The following is a 12,248-nucleotide window of genomic DNA, read 5'->3' on the forward strand; positions in this document are numbered from 1 at the left end:
AGTGGCCAGCCACTGTGTATAGAGGAAGGCATTCAATAAATTGTTAGCAAGACCAGGGCTCGGGGGAAATGGATCTTCAGGTGCAGATACGGGTAGTAATTATCCTGGCGAGCGCGCCAAGCTGCCGAGTTCACCCCTTTACATATAAACCCTTGTCGCCACTGCGATTACATCAGGCCTCTGGGAAGCCATGTGCGCGGCCCTCTATTATCTGTTGATAGATTACTTTGTAATCACACTCATGTCGTTTTCTTCAGGACAAGAGGGTGTAATCTTCCAGCTTCGTGGGTCTCACATTTCTCGGTGAACAGTTAATCCCCATCCGGCTCGCTGAGTGACTGGGTTGACAGAGGAGCCGGTGAATTTCCACCAACCCCATTAGGGGTCTTTGTGCCCCTCCAGCAGACAGTTGCCCAAATTCCACCCATTAAAAAAAAGAATGGGCTAATTAAGCCTGCCAGCCTAATTTTGTGCTTTCTAATTTTGCCCTTTTAAATGCATCATAATTATCAGATGCAAAATACATTTTCAAATGCAGAGCCACTGACGGGTGTATTTTTAAATGTGCAGGGCTAAGATGGGAGTTAGCAAAGAAGCAGGCAATATTTTTAACTTGTGTCGGGGCAGGAAAAGGCCAATGCCGCACTGATTCCTCCCAGTGTATTTGGAATGAAAACAGCATTTATTCCATGTGTTACCAAAATGGATGTTATTATGTTGCTGTCCCCACAGTGCTGCTGGGTGACATGTCCTTTGGGGTGCACTTGGACGAGTGGGGGGTGTGGTCACAGCCCTGGGACTCTTGGCTTCACTTCAGGGCATGGGATACATGCCTCCTCCAAGGCCGCAAGAAGTCAAGGTTGGTATAGGGGTGAACTTGGAAGAGTTCATAGTGATGCAAGCCCCTTCTTCTTGCTATCATCTTAAAAGTTTTCAGTTGCCTTTGTTATTGACAAAGGCATGTACCTATACAACCTTTGGTTACTGGAGCTTTTGGACAGGAAAATTTTTTCCTTCTCCCCAAACTACCCTAAGAGGCATTCTATAATTCTATTTGAAGTAAACATTGAAAACAAAAAGTGTCATCAATAACTCTGTACCGTAGTGCATTAAAAGATACGGGTGTTCTATTCAGTGTACGCAACCCATATGAATTACATAATATAAGCCCAGGTAACATACTGCATTTCAGTGGGCCTAGCAAAGCAAAACAGCTTGGGACTCAGTGCCATGGAGTTGTCCCCTCTTTGAGTTTCAAGTCCCCCATGTTTTGAAGCCCTTCCTTTTACAGATGAGGAAACTGAGGCCCAGATTGGGAAAGGGCATGCTCAAGGTCGCATGGCACATAAGAGACAAGCAGGGTGGGAACAATGTGCTCTTGGACCTTCTCCCGCTCCTCTTCAGGACAAGGAGTGTCACAACTCTTCCAGGTGGACCCACTATTCCCTGGTTCCTGAGGTATGTTCCCAGGGTGGGCTGGCATCTCACGGCAGGGTCATGGACTACAAGAGTTGTGTCTTCCCGTAAGGCTCTGTCAACAGGGCTCTGTATGCTACAGGGCTCCATCTGGAAGTCCCTCCGATTAGGCATGATAAAATTGATTGCATGAATGTCCACAGCAGCATTATTCATAATTACCAAAAGGTTTAAACAACTGAAATGTCAATCAGTTGGTGAACAGGTAAACACATTTGTGTTGTATCCACATAGTGAGCATTATTCAGACACAGGAAAGACTGAAGTGATCATACGTGTGACAATGTGGAACAACCTTGAAAACATGCTAAGTGAAGGAAGCCAGAGGAAAAGTCACACTTTGCCTGATTCCAGTTATATAAAGTGTCCAGAATAGGCAAATTCAGAGAGAAAGGAAGTGTATTAGTGCCAGGTCTGGGGGTAGGGAAATGAGGAGTTACTGTTTGCAAATATGGAATTTTTTGGGGGGGAATGATGAAAATTTTCTGAAATTAATTAGTGGTTATAGTGTCTCAACCTTGTGAATATACTAACCAGCATGAATTGTATATTTTAAAGAGTAAATTTTATGATATGTGAATAATGTTTCTATTATTTATTTCTGTTATTATGTCTCTGTATTTCCCATAGAAATGGACACCAAGCGTTAGTTTAGATACTGATTTGGTGGTTTCTGAGGTCCTCTCTGAGCAACGTCCACAGGTCTACAGCGCGGGGGGAAGGTCCCCTTGAGGTAAGAGGGCCGAAGAGCAGAGATGATCAGCTAGGCTCGAGAAAGGCAACAGTCATGCTGAGGCCACAAAGGCTAATGTGAGAAATCCAATCAGAGAAGAAATCTAGCCTCAACCTAGATGGCTTGGATTCAAATCCTGACCATTACACCCAGAGCTGTGTGACCCCAGACAGATTGCGGAAGTCTTCTGTGCTTGGATTACCTCATCTAGAAACCGAAGACACTGATAGGACCTGCTCTAAGGAATTCTTAAGGGGATTAAATAATAAATTGTTATTTGTAAAGGGCTAGGACAGGGTCTGAGCTACCTAAGACTAGGTCTGCCTTTATGGAGTAAGATAATTTTGCAACCGTATTAATTTCTTTTTGCCACAGTAATGACTTGCCACAAACTTAGCAGCTTAAAACATACACATTTGTTACCTTGAAGATCTGGAGGTCAGAAGTTCCAGAAGTCTTGGAAGTTTGAAAGGGGTCTATGGGGCTAAAGTCAAGGTGTCCACAGGGCTGTACCCTGAAGGCCCTCAGGAAGAATCAGTCCCTTTCCTCCTCCAGCTTCTAGATGCTGCCTGCCTGCCTTTGCTTGTTGCTTTGTGTCACTCTGACCTCTGCCTCCTTTGTCACATCTTTGACTCTGACCCTCTTGCCTACCTCTGATAAAGACCCTTGTGATTACATTGGATCCACATGGATAATTGAGAAACAATATCTGCAAAGTCCCTTCTGCCATGTAAGATGACATATTCACAGGTTCTGGGTTTAGGAGTGGACATCACTGGAGAGGATATCTGTCTGCTACAAGAATATATTAATTTTTTGTACAGGTGGTTAGAGCTATGTACACTTAGGCAGGGGTTAGGGGTTACTAGAGACACTCTTGAGATCCCTATTTAATTTGAATCCACCAGTGGGTCAGGGATCAGGGGGAAGCTGGGCTGGGCTGGCACCCTAAGGCTTATACCGCATCATTCTAGTCACCTCCACATCAGTGCAGGGATGAGGGAGGCATCAGCCTTCATGCAGGCACCTTCTGACCAAGGGTCCTGGTGCTCTCTGTTCCCTCTACCTAAATATAGTTCCTCACAGTTTTCCTTCACCTGTTGACCCAGATGTCACCTTCTCATGCTCACCCTGTCCATCTTATTTAAAATCACTACCCATATGATCTCAGTCCATATGTGGAATTTAAGAAACAAAACAAATGAGCAATGGGGGTTAAAAAAAAAGGAGAGAGAGAGACACAAACTAAAAAACAGACACTTAACTCTAGATAACAAACCAATGGCTGCTAGAGGGGAGGTGGGTGGGGGGATGGGGGGAATGGGTGATGGGGATTAATAGGGTCACTTGTCAAAATCAGCACTGGGTGACATATGGAAGTGTTGAATCACTATATTGTACACCTGAAACTAAGGTAACACCATATGTTAACTATACTGGAGTAAAAAACTTAAAAATAATAAAAAATAAAAATACCTTGGAAGAATTAAAAAAAAAAAAAATTGCAACCCACTCTAACCCAGCCTTCTACAGTTTACCCCATGATCCCTACCTCTTAGCATTCGAAACTTCTTGTAATTCTCTCCCCCTCGAGGATGGGCTGGGCTTAGATTTTAATGAACAGAATCTAACAAAAGTGATTGGCTGTCACTTAGGAGATTAGAGAAGACCACAGTTTCCATCTGGCACTCTCTCTCTCTTGCTCTGTCATTCACTTGACCTAATGAAACCAGCTGCCATGTAGTGAGCCGTCCCATGGAGAGGCCCACATGGCAAGGAACTGAGGGTGGCTTCTGGCCAACAACCCACAAGGAACTGAGTCCTGCCAAAAGCCATATAAGTGAGTTGGAAGTGACTCCAGCCCTAGCTGTGTGTTGGGAGGACTACAGCCCCAGCTGACATCTTGATTAATAGCCTTCTGAGAGATCCTGAACTAGAGGACCCAGTGAAGCCATGTTGGATTCCTGAGAAACTGGTGTTGTTGTTTGCAGTTGGAATGTTTAGGGGTAATTTCTTTTGCAGTAAGAGATAACCAATGTAATAGCCTAAGATCAGCTGCAGGCCAGCGGGCGCTGTACTTGATATATTTTGCATGTAAACTTCTTTGATCCTTTGAGATTGGTACTATTATTCTCCCAATTTAAAGATGGGAAAGCTGAGGCTCTGTAAAATTGCGTCTTGACCAGCATCCCAGAGCTGGTAAGGAGAAGAGCCAGGATTCAGCCCAAATATGGTGGAAGTGACTCACATTGCTTGGGATGAGCCGCATGGACAAAGTCCAGCCCCTACTTGGGGAATAGTGCCACTTCCTGTGGATTAATGTGGGAAGCAGAGTATTTGGCTGAAGTCCCCATATGGAGAACTCTTTCCTTGGGGTAGCCCACAGCCTCCTCTCATATGAAACTCTCCCTGGACTAGTAATGTGTCCATGGAAGAAGTAGCCAAGGAAGACTGAGTTTTCTGGACATTTCCCTTGGAAGTTTATGTCAGGCCTTCAATGTAGCCATCAAGGCATTGGAAAGGGGTGATTTGGACTCCCATCTTCTCTCCCTGAAGCCATCTAGAGGGTGAGTGGGAAAGTCTACTCTAATTTAGGGGTCTACAGGAGGTGTTCTTTTCTCAGAAGAGATCTTTAAGAGTCCCTGGAAGCAAGCTAAAGAGGAAGAGAACCAAGGGAGTTCTTTTCTGCCTAAATTTATGCAGATCAGTGGTTTGTCCTCTAAACATGATTGTTCATCTCAGTTTCCCTTTGCAGCTGATTGAGCGATTGGAAGAAAGCACTGAGGTTGTGACCTCCATATGAACTCTGCCCCTCTGAACCCATTTGTTTCTCTGAAACCTTGATACCTTGACCTCACCATTTTCCAATGGAGGAGGTTGCAGGCCCCAATCTACTTGGCTCCTGGGCCAGTCATGAGATTACCCTCCCACCCTCTTCCAAGACTCCTACTTGTCTTTTACTGAAACTGACTTCCATTCACTAACAGACATTCTTGGAGGTAAAGAGCAGAGGCCATGCTCCCTAGCCCTCTAGAAAACAAAGCACATTGCTAATCATGTCGGTGCTCCTCTCCACAGAGTCAGGGTGTTAACATCTGTAAGCTTTGGGTGAACACCAAGTCCAACATTTTCATGTTACAGACAATAAACTGAGGCCAAAGGAAGGGATTTGCCTAAGATGACCTAGTCGACTGCTAAAGGGGCATATCTGGAGTGCTGTGGACACATAAGGGATAAGGACATCCTAGTACAAAGCTCAGAAGGCTCACTCCACCAAGTCAGAGACTGTACAGAAGCTAAAAGGGATTCTTATATTCTCAGGTACTTTATAAATGTTATCTCCATCTTCACAAAGAAGTCTAAGGCCACAGTAGTTTCTTTTCTTTTTTTTTTTTAAGACGTTACTGACCTACTTAAAGAATCTGATAAAATATAAAATTCTTTCTTTCATAAAAATATGCATATACCAAAAATTATATCCAGTTTTTTAAAAACAGATTTATTTATCTACTTTAGAGAGAAAGAGGGGGGGTGTGTGGGGGGGCGCAGTGTAGAGGGAGATGGAGAGTCTGAAGCAGACTCTGCCATGAGCACAGAGCCATATGTGAGGTCTGATCCCATGACTGTGAGATCATGACCCAAGCCAAAACCAAGAGTCAGACACTCAACCAACTGTGCTACCCAGGCACCCCCAGAAATTATATTCAGTTTTAAAGCCTCCTTAAGGGTTTATGGACTCTAGGCTAAAAGTACCTACTGTTAAATTGAGTGTTATTATTTTCCCTATATAGGAAATGAGCAAACTGAGACACAGAGAAGTTGTGTGCTATGCCCATGGACAGCATGGTGATTTATACCGTTAAATACAGACCGTTGGAACTCCAAAGCTCAAGTGGGTTTCTTCCCCCAGAATACACATGTTCACTCATTCTTTAACCAATCAGTATGTTTTTTTTTTTTTTAAAGCCCCTACTAAGTGACTGGCATTGAAATAAGAAATGGTGCCTTGGAGCTTACAAAAAGTTTTGCATAGCTGGCTTTCCTCTCCTCAGGAGAGAACTTTCAACTGGGAACTCACGGCCAGCCTTCCCATGATGTGATCTTTCGGTAAAAGTGGACGTACAGAAATTCTCGTTGAAGGAGATGGGGTGGATACCCTACAGAGGGCTTTACTGGCTGTACAAAGCAGCAGTTGAGGAACAAAATCAGCCAGCAACCAAATGCATTCCATCTAAGTTGATATGCAAAGTGTCCAGATCCTACAGTGAGAATTCCATCATGTTATTTTTATAATGAAGAAGTTGGGTTTCAGCTCAGAGTAATGCTATGGTTTAACAGGGTCCTTCTCCTGCCTTCTTTAGAGGTGCTGGAGCTGGAAACCACGTGTCACCTGGTTGATCCTTTCCACTGCTCTCACGGGGATCTAAGTGATATTTGGTTAAAGGAAAGGGAAAAGAGTCAGCAGTGGCAATGGAGGTCACCAGGAGGAACATCAGTCTGATAAGTGAAAGAGACAGTTTACCTATCTACCTACAATTTATTTATTTTTAAAGATCATTTATTTGAGAGAAAAAGAGAGAGAGAGAGAAGGTGAGTCATGACCTGAGCCGAGATCAGGAGGTGAATACTCAAACGACTGAGTCACCCAGGCCCCGAAAGAGAGAGTTTAGAACAGAGCAAATTAGCTGGCCTCGTTTGTATAGGTGATATGAGATAATTCTCCATATTTCAGTTTTTGCCTGACTCAGTGACCTCTCCCTAGTCTTGGTAGCAGCTTGAGTTTCTCCTCTGTCTGGTCCTGGGATGTCTCCTGATTTCTCACTACTAGGGTTTCCGCTTCATACCTTCTAAGCTGTGGAATCTCTTTTAGACACTCTCTAGTAGACTAAAGATGACCTGAAAACCAGAGTGTCTGTACCCAGAGATAATGCAATGTTAGTTCCTTCTAGCTAGCCTGGCTCTGCACTGGTCTTCATAGGGTTGATGCTTGGGAAATCATCTCCCTTGGAGAAGTAGCAACAAAAGGGATGGTAGAGAGTGGCATGGGGCAGGGTGTGGAGGTGCAGAAGGTCACAGGAGGCTGACAAAAGTCCAGTGGTTAATTGATGATATTAAAGCAAGTAGCGTTCCTGGTAGAATACCTTCTCAGCATTCCCCTTGGCTGTGGTCACTCAGAGAGGCTCCCAACCCTCCTGTATGTTAAGGGCCTTGAATTCTATTCCTGCCTTGGCCCCCAAGTCTGTGTGATTTTGAACTATGTGATTTTGAACAGATCACTTCTCTTTTTCTCCTTCTCCCAGTTTTTCCAACTACGCCGTGAGTAGGAACACATGATTCTTCCCAGTCTTTTTGCGCACACCACCCCCCCCAATCCTAGACTTTTCTTTATTTGAGATTTGAGAAAACATCCAAAATGGTTTTCTTAAATTGAAGTATAATTTACATACAGTGAAATCCTTTTCACTGTACTGTTGACTGGGTTTTGACAAATACATATACTGGGTAATGTCACTGCCCCCAACCAGGACATAGAATGTTTCCATCCCCACAAGAAGTTCCCTCGTGCTATTTTCCAGTCAATTCTCTACCCCAGAGGCAACGCTGATCTGATTTCTATCACTGTAGGTTAGTTTTGCATGTTCTAGGATTTCCTGTAAATGGAATGGTACACTATGTGTTTCTGTGTCCAACTTCTTTCACACCACACATTACTTTTGAGATTCACCCACATTGTTGGGTGTATGTAGTTTATCACCCCTTTCTGTTTTTTTGGCTGAGTAATAATCTATTATATGAATATACTACAGTTTATAAATCCATGTTCCGATGGGTGGACATTTGGTCTTTTTCCAGCATTTGACTGTTACGAGTGAAGGTGCTACGAATGTTCATACAAGAGGCTTTTTGAGGATTTACATGTTAATTTCTCTTGGATAAATATCTAAGAGTAGAATTGCTGTGTCATTAGATAGATATGAGTTTAACTTTGTAGGAAACTGTTAGACAGTTTTCCGAAGTGTTTTTTTTTACCTTTTTATCCTCCCACCAACCCTGTAGGAGAGTTCTGGTGGCCCCACCTCCTCTCCAACACTCGATGTTGACCTTCTCAGCCATTCTAGGGAGTATATCAGAGCTTGCAATGATTTTTAATACTTTTTTTTTTTTTGCTTCCTTTTACTCTGAGCCAAAAGCAAATTATTATCAGGACCATGTTGAAGAATCAAAGATACTGCAAAAATGATTGTTAAATGTCCACATTCTTTTGTAGCTGGCTGGTATGCCAAAGCATATGCGTCACTCACTGACTGTTTCCATTCCATTTCTTTTCATAAATATGTATCAATTGCCAAATATGTATAAGCCTCTGGTCCTAGACTCCTATCAAGATGGTAAAGAAAAGTATGTGCACCCCAATGTTTATAGCAGCAATGTCCGTAATAGCCAGACTATGGAAAGAGCCTACACGTCCATCAACAGGTGAATGGATAAAGAAGCTGTCACACACACACACACACACACACACACACACACACTGGAATATTATGCAGCCATCAAAACCCCAAAATCTTGCCATTTGCAACGACGTGGTTGGAACTAGAGGGTATTATGCTAAGCAAAATAAGTCAATCAGAGAAAGACAATTATCATATGATCTCACTGATATGAGGAATTTGAGAAACAAGACAGAGGATCCTAGGGGAAGGGAGGGAAAAATGAAATGACGCAACCAGAGAGGGAGATAAACCATAAGAGACTCTTATGGAAAGAGTCTTATGGAAAGAGTTTGTTTCCTCAGGAAATGAACTGAGGGTTGCAGGAGGGGAGTAGGGTAGGAGGGGTGGGATGGCTGGGTGATGGACACTGGGGAGGGTATGTGCTACGGTGAGTGTTGTGAATTGTGTAAGACTGATGAATCACAGACCTATACCCCTGAAACAAATAATACATTATATGCTAATTAAAACAAAAAAGAAAAAAAAAGATGGAAAAGTAGGACTGAATTCGTGCCCTCAAGGGCATTACAGAAGAGGCAGAACCTAATACCAAAAATATTATATGGTTGTGGCAATGTCACCTAGGAGGCTGTGCCCCAATGGAAGAGACAAGTGTTTTGAGGGGCCTACCTAGGAAAAAGTAATTCCCGCCATATCGATGAGGGAGGGAGAGAGAGAGAGAGACATTTTTGAAAATCTGTATGTAAAACAATACTAGAAGCAACAGGAAAGAAGCAAGCGGGAGGTGGAAACGTGGCTCTGCTTCCCTAACTTCCCAACTTGGCAGGTACTGGGCACCCATGAGACGGGGCGCATGTGCAGTGATGAGTGGAGATTAGGACGCCAGACCCATGGGTAGAAGGATCGTGGTGACAAGCTGGTATCCGTGAGACTACACTGGGCAGAGGCATCACCGTTGTTGAGTGTAGAGTATCAAGAGGAGGAGGTGGTGGCTGGAATATTCTCTCCAAGGTCTCTACCCAGAAAGTATTATCCAGTGTCTGAAGGAGAGATGCTTGGGTCTTCCTTGAGGGATAGCCCACCAATATCCAAAGCTGAGTTTCAACTTCTCTGGGAAGCCAGTGTCCTCTTAGGCCCTTGGATGGCGGTAGTTCTTGAAACACAGTGATGAGCCCACCCTGGCTGAGGAAGTGCAGGATAAGGTCAGTTACGGTTTCTTTCTCTGCTCTGGCTGGAGCCACCTCATTAGAAAAATCCCACAGAATGGGGCCTGCCAGAGAGGAGGTCATATTCTCTTCCTGGTTTCATACTGATTGAGAAGTGAGGGGGTGGGCTGAACCACCCTCCCATCCTTCAAAACAATATCCAACACTGACTGAGTATATTCTGTAGGTAGTAGACTGTAAAAACTGCCAGGGGCACAGAGGTGAACACTGTGACTCCTAGGCATGGAGCTGAGGCATACCGAAGGGTAAAATGATCATTATAAAACAGGACAAGTGCTAACACAGAGCCATGCAGTGGAAACTCAGGTAGGAGCACCTCATTCAATCTGGAGGTCTCAGGGAGTACTCCTAAGCTTCCATGAAAAGGATGGGAAGGTTTCGCCCCCAAAGGAGGCAGTGTTTGCACAGGTCTGGGGGAGAAGGAGAACTTGGAGTCCTTAGGTAGTGAAGTGGCAGTCATCCCCAGGGGATGGTGCCTAGAGGTCTGCAGAAGTTTGTAAGTCCTCACACCTGCGGACCACTAAGCGGGACAGCCATAATAATACCAATTTGCCCAAGTTTCTTTCCGAATGGTTGTGTATGTGCTCTGTGTGTGGGGGGTGATTTTCTACATTCTGTAGCTGCAGGCTGTAGCCGTTCTGGGTGAGAGCAGTCCATTAGATTTTGCTCCCACAGCTCATGATAATGGTCTATTTTCTGCTGCTGGACATCACAGAGTGGATTTTCTTTTGTAAAGTTTGGACTTGCTTCTGAGGAGGAGGGGAAAAGCAGAGAATGAGAGATCACATACAGAGTCCAGCAAAATCATGTGAGCTGCCGCTGGGCTAGAGGACGGGAGTGAGGATGTTCTGATCAGACTTCTGGGCCACCTGTGTCAGACATGATCCCAAGGCAGTTCTCCATTCCTGGGAACAACTGGACAGGACCCTGTGGATTGAAAAGCTGAGGGTCCTCCAAGTCTATGAAGAGAAAGGACTGAAGCCATAAAATCTCCCAAGTCCCCCTCCAAATCCCATGCTGAGGAAGGCTTCTCTTTGGCTAACCAGGAGTCAACTAGTGAGTCTGTTATGGGTAAGGAAGGGTAAACAAGCCCAAAATGAAAGCTGTGCATGTTGTTATGAATGGCAAGGCAGAATCAACACACGCAGATCAAAATAGCCAATTAAAACCGAAGTGTTCATTGCAATCTCCCGTACTAGGAAAATATGACTCAACTATCCATAGATCATGACACCTGGAAGATGTGAGCAGCCAGGGGGCTCTGCAGGAGATAGATTCTGTGGCTTCCCAGCCCTGATTCGCCAGAGGATGAGGTTGTGGTTTGGCTCTAGAGCTGGACCAGGATCTAAACACTGATTAGTCTGACCATCTCTTGTGGACCAGCCACAAACATTGAGAGAGAAGTCTCTATTTCAATCCATGAAGTTCTGGACGTGTATGGGATGGGGGTCATGAGGAAGTAGGACTTTGGGAGTGATCCAGAAATCAAGGTACTTGCAGAGAACAAGGCATTCCTTTCCAGTGACTGCTTCTCAGTGGGATGGTCTCAGGATAAGCCCATGTCCCGCAAATGGTGTAGCCAGACTCACCCAAGATCCTTCCTCTCCTTCTCCTTCCACATTGAACCCATCCCCAGTGAGTCCCCAAGTTCTGCTGGCTGACCTCACAAACACCTAATGAATTCACTCAGTCTTAATTATAACGGTTACAGCTCAAGCCCTCATCCTCTCTGGCCTGGACTGTTCCAGTCCTTCCCTAAATAGGTTTCCTGTCTCCAATCCTGCCCTTCCTCTCCAGACTAACCTATGCTCTGGGGTCAGCAAGACAGTTTTAGAACTAAAATCCTACTCTGCAACACTGTGACTCAACCTCCTGACAGGTGCGGAGGACAGCAGGCTAACTTCCATAGCTGAGGTCACAAGATCCTCCCTGATCTAACCTGGCCCACCCTTTCAGTGTTCCCACCCACCTCGTGCTACCTCCTTGCCTCCCTCACCACACAGCTGCTGACCGCCGCTCATAAGTACCTCACTCACTCCTTCTTGCCTCTGTGGTTTTACTCACCAGGTTCTTCTCCCTGCAATGTGTTTCCACTCAAGCCAGGAAAGAATCCAGGGCATCCAGGACCCAAACCTTTCATTTCAATCACCACACAGGGCACAGAGACTCGTTCATACTGGGACCTCCCTCCCTCACTTCTTGAGGGAGCACCATTGAGCTCAACACATCTTCGTCTTTCCCAGTTGGCCACACATCAACAGGCAAAAATGATGCTTGACCGAGTGAATGGCCATGGGTACAGCTAGTTTACACAGTTTATCCTTAACCTCAGCTCATGAAGTGGGTAATGGATTTCAT

This window comes from Enhydra lutris, unplaced genomic scaffold (genome assembly GCF_002288905.1).
Source record: "Enhydra lutris kenyoni isolate GAN:26980312 unplaced genomic scaffold, ASM228890v2 scaffoldscaffold30, whole genome shotgun sequence".
Classification (NCBI taxonomy): Eukaryota; Metazoa; Chordata; class Mammalia; order Carnivora; family Mustelidae; genus Enhydra; species Enhydra lutris.